Source organism: Theobroma cacao, chromosome 10, assembly GCF_053813885.1.
Source record: "Theobroma cacao isolate CCN51 chromosome 10, ASM5381388v1, whole genome shotgun sequence".
Taxonomy (NCBI): Eukaryota; Viridiplantae; Streptophyta; class Magnoliopsida; order Malvales; family Malvaceae; genus Theobroma; species Theobroma cacao.
This window is the reverse complement of record NC_142648.1, coordinates 527,541-539,568: the sequence shown is the minus strand read 5'-3', so window position 1 is coordinate 539,568 and position 12,028 is coordinate 527,541. Positions and strand designations below refer to the sequence as shown.

Sequence of the window (12,028 nt, the reverse complement as noted above, 5' to 3'; positions counted from 1 at the left end):
ATAAGTGTATATGGTATTATCAATCAATAGAAACCCCAAGCTTTATTTGAAAGAGGACATATCAGCATTTTGACTTCAATTTGAAATATATATATGTAATTACATTTTAGAATGGAACAATTTATCTCTTTCGAAAAGTATTAGAAAATGGCTATTTCTGCCTTATCTCAAAAAATCTATAAACACTGTCAAAATAATGGCATAACTTTGAAGGGAGGCAAAAGTGGAGCATCTAAAGGTTACTCTTAAAATGGAAAAGAAAAAAAAAATGCTTTCAGAATTTATTTTAATTAAAAGTTATTTCTCATATGCCTTGTTTTCACTTCACTCAAGAGAAAGAGATATATTCTTTTGAATCTTGGACAAGTGATTCTTACAATAAGGATAACACGCTATTGATTGTTGATCTAAATGATTAATTTAATCACAAGATAAACTTGAAAAGAATAACATAAAATTCTCTTTATTTCCTTTTCTTTTTTTTTTCTCTTTTTCACCTATTCTTTTTTTTTTTTTCATTATTATTAATATCTATCCATTCTTTCTCTAGAATACCCTACATATTTACTTTCAAAATCTTGGATTATATATAGTTAATTATCTAATGGAAACAAATTTAGAAAATTGTAAGGTTCTAAAAGATTTACTAATTCCTTGCAATTTTTACTAGTTAGTTTCCACATCCAAATTAAAACTTAGGACTGGTGTTTTTTTTTTTTACTTTTGATTTTGGACTACATAATCAGAAGTAGCATTATCTCATTTTATAAATCTCATCTTTTTTATATGTAGACATCTTATTTATATGAAGATTCAAACATGAGGCTTCCAAGTTAAAATATGAAGTTCTAATTGATAAGGTGTTCCCTGGAGAAAAATTTAAAATTGTCATTTCTCATTGTCAAAACAAAATATGTATGAAACAAATCGCCATTAATTAATAACCCAAATCACAAGAGAACAAATGGTTAGAATTCTCAGTTAAAATAGATTTCCTGTTAATTAAGTGGTAACATAGCCAAAATATTGGATATCAACCATACATTTGTTTTGGATACTAGGAGCCATCGAAGCTTTACAGCTCATTACAATGTTTTTCAATAATAAAGATAAAAGGGGGTTACCAGGCAACATGTTTCTTTTACATTTTCTTCTTGGTACAAAATATGTTTCTTTTACAGGGGAGATTGTTTGGAGGAGAGAATGGAAGGCACAAGGGTTGTTCTTAATATCTGTCAAATGAAGAAGTCAGTGACATTCTATTGACTGTATTATCTGTCAAAGTTTATTGACATTCTTGTACTTGTTTCTTAGGCAATTTTGGTGTATTGTTATCATCTTTGATAATAATATAGAATGATTTAATGCAACAGACAATGATAAATCTTTCTCTTTACATAAATCAAAGCTTGTTTTAAAGGTTCATAGTTTAACCGTGGAAATTTCTTCAAAAGAGAATTTGATCTAAAGAGTTCTGAATTTTTGGTTTGCTTTGTCTTTGATTGACCAAATGGAGTTTAAGCAAAATTATTTGGAAAGTTCAAGTAAAGACTAGGAAATGGATTGGACTCTTTCCACTATTGAGGAATCAACAAAAGAACATACTGGATGTTTTTACGAGGAAATTTAAAATCAACGCCAATACAGCATTTTTAGCACATAAGATTAATAAACTACATAATAAACTCTTCAAGTAATAGCAAATCAATTGATTGAGCTGAAAAATAAAAAACCTCATAGATACCAAGCGATCTTTCAAAGTTCAAATATGTAATAAAAATATCATAAATTTATTTCAATTACATTACTTCTATCAAGCCAGAATTTTGGAAATTATCAAATGATAATTATCCAAATAAGGACACACACACTTACACAGAATAATTGCAAATAGTTTAGAAACAACCGGGCAAAGTACCATTTTTGAGTGCCATCATCAAGCTTCTTATTTGCCTCATCGCTGCTTGAACAAACGACGTCGATCAGACCACAGTCTAAATTTTTCCAAAAGTTTATAAGGTTTTATACATTTCCAATGGACAATATAATTGCATCTAATCGTTTTACATTCAAGAGCCAAATCAAGACAGAGCTTACTACATTTATGGCATTTTGGATAATAAAGAACCTTCTTAAGCAAAGTGAGAGGGTGTGGATGATTTCTTTCTGTGTATATGCTCCCGAGCTTGATAAATGAGTATTATCCGAGAACACATTGAGGATGAGCTGAATTGTCACATCTTGCACAATAATAAAACCAATGCTTTGGATTCCTTTCTTTTTCACAAATGTCGCAATAATGAGATTTTGAATAACTGTTATCATCGCCATAAGTGAGTGTGAACTGATATTCATCAGATTTGTGTTATGCTGTAAGTGGTGGTGTGAGACATTTTCGATGCAAAGAGAAATTGCATCTCTTACATCTGTATGCCTGTCTTGTAGAACGACCACAAGCATTACACAACCCTTCATAATCTTCATAAAAGGGGAGGAAATGTTCATGTCCATGACATTTGGGGTTATCAGAAACTAAGGCACATCGAAGGCAGAGATATTTCTCGCATTTAGCACAATTGTAGGCAAAACCACTAGTTTCACGCTCACAAATTAGACAACGAAAAATTAACTGATAAGTAAGTGAAAGAGGCTTCTGATGACGGTGAAACCAAATACGCTTCTTCCTTGGTAATTCAGCACAGAGTTTGTGAAGAAAGAAATTACATTGTGAACAATAGTAATAAGAAGTAAAGATGGATATCATGCAATTGTCACAACATTTATCATCCACGATGTCATTGCTTAAAACTAAGCTGTGTTGATGGCTAAAATGTTGTATCTCGGTGGCTACCATATTTTCTCCATCTTTGGTCTCCTTAATAATAGAATATGGTAGCAATGCTGAATTTTCTTCAAGATTCTCTTCTACTCCTGACTCATAAAAATGTACCAATTATAATCTTCTATTGCACAATTCACATGGACAATATAATCGCATCCAGAACAATAGTAACTTCCATGCTTTGAATTCACATCCTCTAGATGGCAAATCCTGCATTCCCACGATTTAATCTCATCATGCCCAAGGAAATAAGTGTGGGAAATGGGGTGTTCAAAATGCCTTGGGTGTCTGAAGGTGCATGGCAATGAAATGCATTTCTTATGGACTATAATGCTACAAGGAGAACAAATGTAGGATCCATAATTCCCTTCAGTGCCACATGCATCACAAATGAATGGGACACGTTTCCAAAATAGGATGAAAGGTGTTGATGGTTTTTATCTTCAATAATTGGTGGTGGTGACGCACATTCAATGTGAAGAGTAAACTTGCAAATTGAACAACAATATACAAATCCTCTATGTTGGGTTTCTTGGCATATCTTGCATGAGAGACGTTTACTGTTAAACTGTAAAATAAGAGGATGTTCAAGGTCATGGAGGGGATGGCGATTGACTACAGGTAGATGAACACATTTGGCATGTAGGTAAAATCCACAATCAGGAGATAAGTACACATAGTCTAGTAATGGCTTCCAACAAGCAAAGCACTTAGCTTTTTTGAGTTCTTCATTACCATTTTCAGTAGAGATCAATGGATCTATACGGGCAATTTGTTGAAGCTCTCCAATTCTTTTTTCAGCAATGTTATATGACAACAAAGCACATTTGATATGAAGGTGTAACTCACAAGAACAATGATAAACAAACTTCTCACATTTTTTGTTGCAGAAATGACAAAAACACCAACCTTCATAATATGGTGGACTTGCTAAAAGATTAAGGCTGTGGTTGCGGTGAAAGGGGTGATTCAGCAGTGAAGGTGCCTCGGCGCACTTCTTGTCAAGGTGAAACTCACACTCCACACAGCTGAAGCTTGGACCAGACACCAGCTCCCCACATCCTGAGCAATAAGCCTGCTTCTCACTTTCATGGCTTTGCTCAATGAAAATCAGTGGATGTTGATGGCTAAAATGTTGAAGCAACTCCATCTCTCATTTCTTTTTGTTTCTCTCTAAGTTTGTGGGTTGAGCAGCAGCAAAATGTGTTTATGGTTACTTATGGAAGCTTAAGTCCATAGTTTAAATATTTATATGAGAGTGGCAACTTGTTTAGAAAGAAAGGAATTTTTACTGTTGTTTTCTTTCTTTCTTTTAAGCAAATTCATCTTTATTTTTTTTCTATTTAATTAAAACAATATTTCTAATTAAAACCAAGAGTTTATGCACATTTTTTTCATATCGCATGTGTATATGGTATCACCAATCAATAGGAACCCCAAGCTTTGTCTGAAGATGACACATCAACATCTCAACTTAAATTTGAAATATTGTACATATATATATAATTACATTTCAAAATAAAATAATTTATCTCTTTCGAAAAATATTAAAAAATACTTATTTCTTTCTATCTTATCTCAAAAAAAGTTTCAGAACTATCAATTTAGAATGGCATAACTTTCAAAGGGAGCAAAGGTGAAGCATCTAAAGGTTTCTTTTCAAAGTAAAAGAAAAAAAAATGAGCACTTAGAATTTATTTTTATTAAAAGTTATCTCTCAAATTCGTTGCTTTCTCTTCTTTACTCGTAACAAGATCGGTGTAAATTAAAAAAAAGACTTATTCTTCTAAATCTTGGAAAGGTGATTCTTAAGGAGAGAATAACATGTTATATATTGATTGTTGATCTAAATGGTTAATTTAATCATTCTCTTTTCAAAATCTTAGATTATAGTTAATTATCTAATGAAAATAATTTTTAAAAAATTATCTATAATAAGCAATAATCGAAGATATTCTATTGAATTGAAAAATGCCTTTAACTCTTGTGTAATTGAAGCTATTTAATATCCTGCTAAAGTAACTAAACGGCATGTTAATTAGATTCTTTGTTCGAAAAAATACCAAGGCCATAGTTGTAAGGTTCTAAGCTTGCAATAGATTTACAATTATTCCTTGCAATTTTTACAAGTTAGATAAATTAGATAAATCCATGAAACTAAATTGCACGGATGATATTGTACGCTTTCTTGCTCTTTTACTCTTGGAATGGTATCAATATTCTCTCTCTCTCTCTCTTTAGTCTTTCCTTTAACGAAAAGAGTATTGTCATTCTCTTTTCCTTCTTCTTTTTTCTTCTTGGCGTACAATTGGAGAAAGCATTAGTAATTACTTTCACAACTTTAGAATGACTTCCCCTTTTTTCTTCTTTACATGTGATTTTGGATTACAAATGACATGTTTCAGATGCTTGGAAGGGTTAGCAACGAAGCTAGATACCATAAGGTATATTCATCTCTGATGTTGTCAATCTTTTTCTTACAGACAGTGGTGCTTTTGCCTTTAAGGTTTCCGTTACATCCCACACTCTCTTGTCTTGTCTTCACTTTGAAATAGATCAAACAAAATTTTAAGTTTGAATGAGGAGGGGAGGTGGTGGGAGAGTGGGAGGGAGGGTGAGAGAGATAGGAGCCGAAAAGGAGATCACTCAAATTTTGAACTTTAGTTGATTATGTTTGAATTGTTTCATTTATATTCTATTCAATTATGTTATTAGTAAGTATAAAATCTTTAACCTCAGGAATCTACCCTGCAGATTTAACAAGTTTAAGGGGATGAACCTGCTCACCTACAATCACAAAACATTAAATCAAGAAGAGCAATTTATAATTAATGAAAGGTTAAACACAAGCAAAATCAATTAGTTGTTGTATTTTCAAGACTTAATGACCTTTTAGTTAATTTTCCTGTTTCTTTTACATTTTCTTATTGGTAGAAAATATGTTTCTTTTACAGGGGAGATTGTTTAGAAGAGATAATAGAAGGCACCAGGATTGTTCTTAATATCTTCATTTAGTCAGTGACATTCTATTGATTGTATTATCTGTCTAGGTTATAACTGGAACAAGAATCTTTTGTACAAATTCATCATTCCTTTATTGACATTATTGTACTTGTTTCTTAGGTAATTTTGGATGTATTGTTATTATCTTTGATAATAATATAGAATGATTTAATGCAACAGACAATGGTAAATCTTTGCTCGACCAAATGGGGTTTTAGCAAAATTCCTTGAAAAGTTCAAAGCAAAGATTAGGAAATGGATTGGACTATTTCTATTACTTTCAGATTCATCCATCATTATTAGAAAACGAGAAAATTTACAATTATTGAAGAATCAAGAAAAAAACAAAATGGATGTTTTTAAGAGGAAATTTATGTGCAAGACAACTGAAAAAATTAATAAAATCGAAGAAGAAATTCAGCATTTTTAAGCATGTAATAACGCATAATATTTGATAACTGTATAATAAACTCTTCGAGTGAGAGCAAATCAATTGATTGAGTTGAAAAGTATAAAACTTTATACAAACCGAGCGATCTTCCAATGTTTAAATATGTAACAGAAATATCTTAAATTAAATCCAATTACATTACTTCTATCAAGCTAGAATTTTGGAAATTCTTAAATGATAATAATCCAAACAAGGACACAAATACTTACACAGAATAATTACAAACAGTTTACAAACAACCAGGGAAAGTAGCAATCTTGAGTCTCATTATCACACTGCTTATTTGTCTCATCACGAATTGAACAACAATAATTATGGTTGAAAAGAAAAAAGAAATTAAAATCGAGGTTTTATACACTCCCAGTGAACAATGTAGTTGCATCCAATCATTTTACATTCAAGAGCTAGATCAAGGCAGGGCTCACCACAGTCATGACATTCTGGATAATAATGAACCTTCTGGACAAAAGTAAGAGCGTGTGGATGATCTCCTTTTGTGTAGATGCTCCCAATCTTAATAAATGAGTATTCTTCAAGAACACATCTGGGATGAGCTGAATTGTCACATATTGCACAATGATAAAACCAATAGTTTTGATTTCTTTCTTCTTCACAAATGTCACAATAATGAGATTTTGGATAATCATTATCATCGTAAGCAAGTGTGAAATGATGCACATCAGATTTGTGTCGAGCTTTAAGTGGTAGTATGAGACAACCCTTATCCAAAGAGAAATTGCAACGCTTACATCTGAATGCATAATTTAAAGATTGACCACAAGCATTACATAACCCTTCATACTTTTGATAGGAGACGAGGTGTTCATGTCCTTCATATTTGAGAGAATCAGAAATTGAAGCACATCGAAGGCAGTAACAAATGTTGCATTCAGCACAGGTGTAGGCAAAACCATTAGTTTCGTTCCAACATAGTGCACATTTGAAAATGCGGTTTGAAGTAAGTTGATGAGGCTTCGTGTGACTATGAAGCGAAAGATGTTTTTTCCTTGGTAATTCAGCGCAGGATTTGTGGAGAAAGAAATTACACTGTGAACAATAATGATAAGAAGTAGAGATGGGTAGCACGCAAGCGTCACAACATTTATCATCCTTGACGTCATTGTTTAAAACTAAGTTGTGTGGATGGCTAAAATGTTTTATCTCGATTGCTACTACATTTTCTCCATCTTTGATCTCCTTAATAATAGAATATGGTTGCAATGCTGAATTTTCTTCAAGACTCTCATCAATTATTCCTGACTCATCAAAATCATACCAATTATATTCTTCTATTGCACAAATCACATGGACAACATATTCGCAATCAGAACAATAGTAGCTTCCATAATTTGAATTCACATCCTCTAGATTGCAAATTCTGCATTCCCACAATTTAAACTTATCTTGCCCTAAGAAATAGGTGTGGGAAATGGGGTGCTCAAAATGCCCTGGGTGTTTGAGGATGTGTGGTAATGAAATGCAACTCCTGTGGACCATAATGTCACATATAGAACAAATGTAGGATACATGATTTCCTGAAGAGCCACATGCATCACAAACAAATGGGACACGTCTCCGAAGTCGGGTGAAAGGGTGTTGATGATTTTTATCTTCAATAATTGGTGGGGTTGGTGATGCACATTCAATGTGAAGAGCAAACTTGCAAATTGAACAACAATAAAAAAATTCCCTTACGTGGGGTTATGTTGCAAATGTTGCAAGAGAGACGCTGGCGAATGTTGTTAAAATATTCACCGCAAAACCATAAAATAAGAGGATGTTCATGATGAAAAAAGTGATTGATTTCCACAGGTAGATCAGTGCATTCCACATGTAGGTAAAACCCACAATCAGGAGATAAGTACGCAGAATCTAGTAACGGCTTCCAACATGCAACGCACTTAGCTCTTTTGAGTTCTTCATTACCATTTTCCGTACAGATCAATGGATCTATACGGGCAATTTGTTGAAGCTCTCCAATTCTTTTTTCAGCCATGTTATACGAAAACAAAGCACATTTGATATGAAGGTTTAAATTACAAGAACAATCATAAACAAACTTCTCACACTTTTTGTTGCAGAAATGACAAGTACACGAACCTGTCCTATATGGCGAGCTTGTTAGAAGATCAAGACTGTGGTTGCGGTGAAAGGGGTGATTTAGCTGTGAAGGTGCCTCGGCGCACCTCATGTCAAGGTAAAACCCACACTCCACACAGCTGAAGCTTGGACCCGACAGCAACTCCCCACATGCTGAGCAATAAGCCTGCTTCTCACTTTCATGGCTTTGTTCTTCATTGAAAATCAGTGGATGTTGATGGCTAAATTGATGAAGCAGCTTCATCTCTCTTTTTTTTTTTTTGTTCTATGTAAGTTTTTGGTTTGAGTAGCAGCTAAATGTGTTTATGGTTACTTATGGAAGCTTAAGCCTATGACTCAAATATTTATATTGTTTCGGTGATGAGAATGGCAACTTGTTTAAAAAGAAAGGAATTTTTACCCCTCTTTTCTTTCTTTCTTTCTAATATATCTCTTTCTGTTTCGAATAACAATCTAGTTTTTAAATGGAAGATTCATTTTCCATCTCTTTCAATGTTTATCTGCAAATTCATCTTTAATTTTTTCTAATTACTTTCCACTGTTTCCCATGGTAGCCAAAGCAAAATAAATATGTTGTGAATAAAAAACATATTAATATTTTTTAGACATATGATAATGAAATATTTTGATTATTGTAAGAAAAATTATTTCTAATCAAAATCAAGAATTTATGCACATATATTTCATATTGTATAAGTGTATATGGTATTATCAATCAATAGGAACCCCAAGCTTTATTTGAAAGAGGACACATCAGCATTTCGACTTAAATTTGAAATATATATATATATATATATATATATATGTATATGTAATTACATTTTAGAATGGAGCAATTTATCTCTTTTGAAAAGTATTAGAAAATGGCTATTTCTACCTTATCTCGAAAAATCTATAAACACTATCAAAATAATGGCATGACTTTGAAGGGAGGCAAAGGTGGAGCATCTAACGGTTACTCTTAAAATGTAAAAGAAAAAAAAAATTATGCTTTCAGAATTTATTTTTTTATTAAAAGTTATCTCTCATATTCCTTGTTTTCTCTTCACTTATGAGAAAGGATATATTATTTTAAATCTTGAAAAAGTAATTCTTATAGAGAGGATAACACGTTATTGATTGTTGATCTAAATGGTTAATTTAATCACAAAATAAACTTGAAAAGAATAAAGTAAAATTCTCTTTATTTCCCTTTTTTCTTTTTTTCTTTTTCACCTATTCTTTCTTCTTCTTTTTTTCATTATTATTAACATCTATCCACTCTTTCTCTATAATACCCTGGATATTTGCTTTCAAAATCTTGGATTATATATAGTTAATTATCAAATGGAAAAAAATTTTAAAAAATTGTAAGGTTCTAAAGCTTGCAAGAGATTTACAAATTCCTTTCAATTTTTTGTAGTTAGTTTCCATAACCAAATTAAAACTTAAGAATGGTTTTTTTTTTTTTCCATTTGATTTTGGACTACATAATAAAAACTAACCTTCTATCATTTTATAAATCTCATCTTATTTATATGAAAATTCAAACATGAGACTTCCAAGTAAAAGTATGAAGTTCTAATTGATAAGGTGTTCCCTCAAGGAAAATTTTAAAAAATTGTCATTTCTCATTGTCAAAACAAAATATGTATGACCAAATCGCCATTTGTAGCCCAAATCACAAGAGTACAAATGGTTAGAATTTTCAGTTAAACCAGATTGGCAGTTAATTAAGTGGTAGCATAGCCAAAATATTGGCTACACAAAAAAGAAAAAAAAATCTACAATCTAAACAACCATACATTTGTTTTGGAAACTAGAAGCCATCATAGCTTTAGAGTTCATTATAATGTTTTTCAATAATAAAGATAAATGGATGTACGCAAGCAACATATTTAAGCTTATATTTTCATACGAAAAATAATGCACATTTCTACAAAAGTAAGTAATTGCCAATATTTTCTTGTCAAATTGATCATATTTAATCTAATTCATTTGGACTTAATCCAACTTTCTAATAGAAATTTGGGTAGTTGGAGAAAGCACATGAGCTTGATTACATTAGTTTGTTTGCCAAGCGAGATCTTCTGTTTTATCATTTCCTAGCTTCCCTTAAACCTGTTTGATAAAAGGCACACAATTTACAGTGTTCTAGGCCAACTTAGCATTGTATGATAATAAAATATCATATTAATAACTTTTTGGTACATATGATAATGAAATATTTTGATTATTGTAAAGAAAGACAATATTTCTAATTAAAACTAAGAATTATGCACATTCGTTTCATATTATATAAGGGTACATGGTAACACCAATCTATAGAAAACCCAAGCTTTGTCTGAAGGAGAATACATCAGCATCTCAACTTAATTATATAATAATATATAATTACGTTTTGGAATTAAACAATTTATCTCCTCCAAAAAGAATTAGAAAATGACTATTATTGCCTTATCTTTAAAAATATATAAACACTATCAAAAGTCTGACATAACTTTGAAGGGGAGCAAAGGCAGAACATCTAAAGATTACTCTTGAAAACTAAAACAAAACAAAAAATTATGTTCTCAGAATTTATTTTTATTAAAAGTTATCTCTCATATTTATTACTTTCTTTTTACGCATGACAAGATTGGTATAAATTAAAAAAGAGACATATTCTTTTAAATCTTGGAAGAGTGATCCTTATAAAGAGGATAACACATTATCAATTGTTGATCTAAATGGTTAATTTAATCATTCTCTTTTCAAAATCTTAGATTATAGTTAATTATCTAACGGAAACAATTTTTAGAAAGTTATCTAAAATAAGCAATAATCAAAGATATTCTATTGAATTCAGAAATGCCTTTGATTCCTATGTAATTGAAGCTATTTAATTTCCCACTAAAGTAAATAAACGGCATGTTAATTAGATTCTTTGCTCAAAAAAATACCAAGGCCATAGTTGTAAGGTTCTAAGCTTGCAATAGATTTACAGTTATTCCTTGCAATTAGCAGTTCTTTATCCCTTTCTTGCTCTTTTACTCTTGAAATGGTATCAATATTTTCTTTCTCTTTCTCTTTAGTCTTTTCCTTTAACCAAAAGAGTATTCTCATTATCTTTTCCTTCTTACTTTTCTTCTTGGCGTACAATGGGAGGGAGCATTAGTAATTACTTTCAAAACTTTAGAATGGCTTTTGTTTACATGTGATTTTGGATTATAAATGACATGTTTCTGATTCTTGAAAAGCTTAGAAAGGAAGCTAGGTATCATAAGGTATATTAGTCTTTGATTTTTTTTTTTGAAAATTAGAAAAAAAAAATATTTATCTTTGGTGTTGTCAATCTCTTTCTTATAGACAGTGGTGCCTTAAGGTTTCCATTACATCTCAGCCCTCGCTTGTCTTGTATTCACTTTGAAACCTTATTAAACTAAACATTTCAAATATGATCAAACAAAGTTCTAAGTTTGAGTGTGGAGGGAGAGTGGGAGGGAGAGAAAGAGGAGCAGAGACGGTGATCACTCAAATTTTAAACCTTAGTTGATTATTTTGGAATTGTTTCGTTTATATTCTAATCAATTATGTTACTAGCAAGTATAAAATCTTTAACCTCTGGAATCTTCCCGGCAAATTTAACGAGTTTAAGGGGATGAACCTATGAG

The 12,028-nt window shown here is 31.4% G+C and overlaps 2 pseudogenes across 1 annotated transcript; both read right to left on the bottom strand.

Moving 5' to 3' along the window:
• Positions 1-1,822: 1,822 nt before the first annotated feature.
• On the bottom strand, positions 1,823-4,057 carry LOC148760208 (uncharacterized; annotated as a pseudogene). The gene is made up of 2 exons (XR_016028811.1): positions 3,752-4,057; positions 1,823-2,931 (listed from the first exon to the last, which is right to left on the bottom strand). The product of XR_016028811.1 is annotated as an uncharacterized LOC148760208 (transcript).
• Positions 4,058-6,512: 2,455 nt separating this feature from the next.
• Positions 6,513-8,696, bottom strand: LOC18585794 (uncharacterized; annotated as a pseudogene).
• Positions 8,697-12,028: the final 3,332 nt, after the last annotated feature.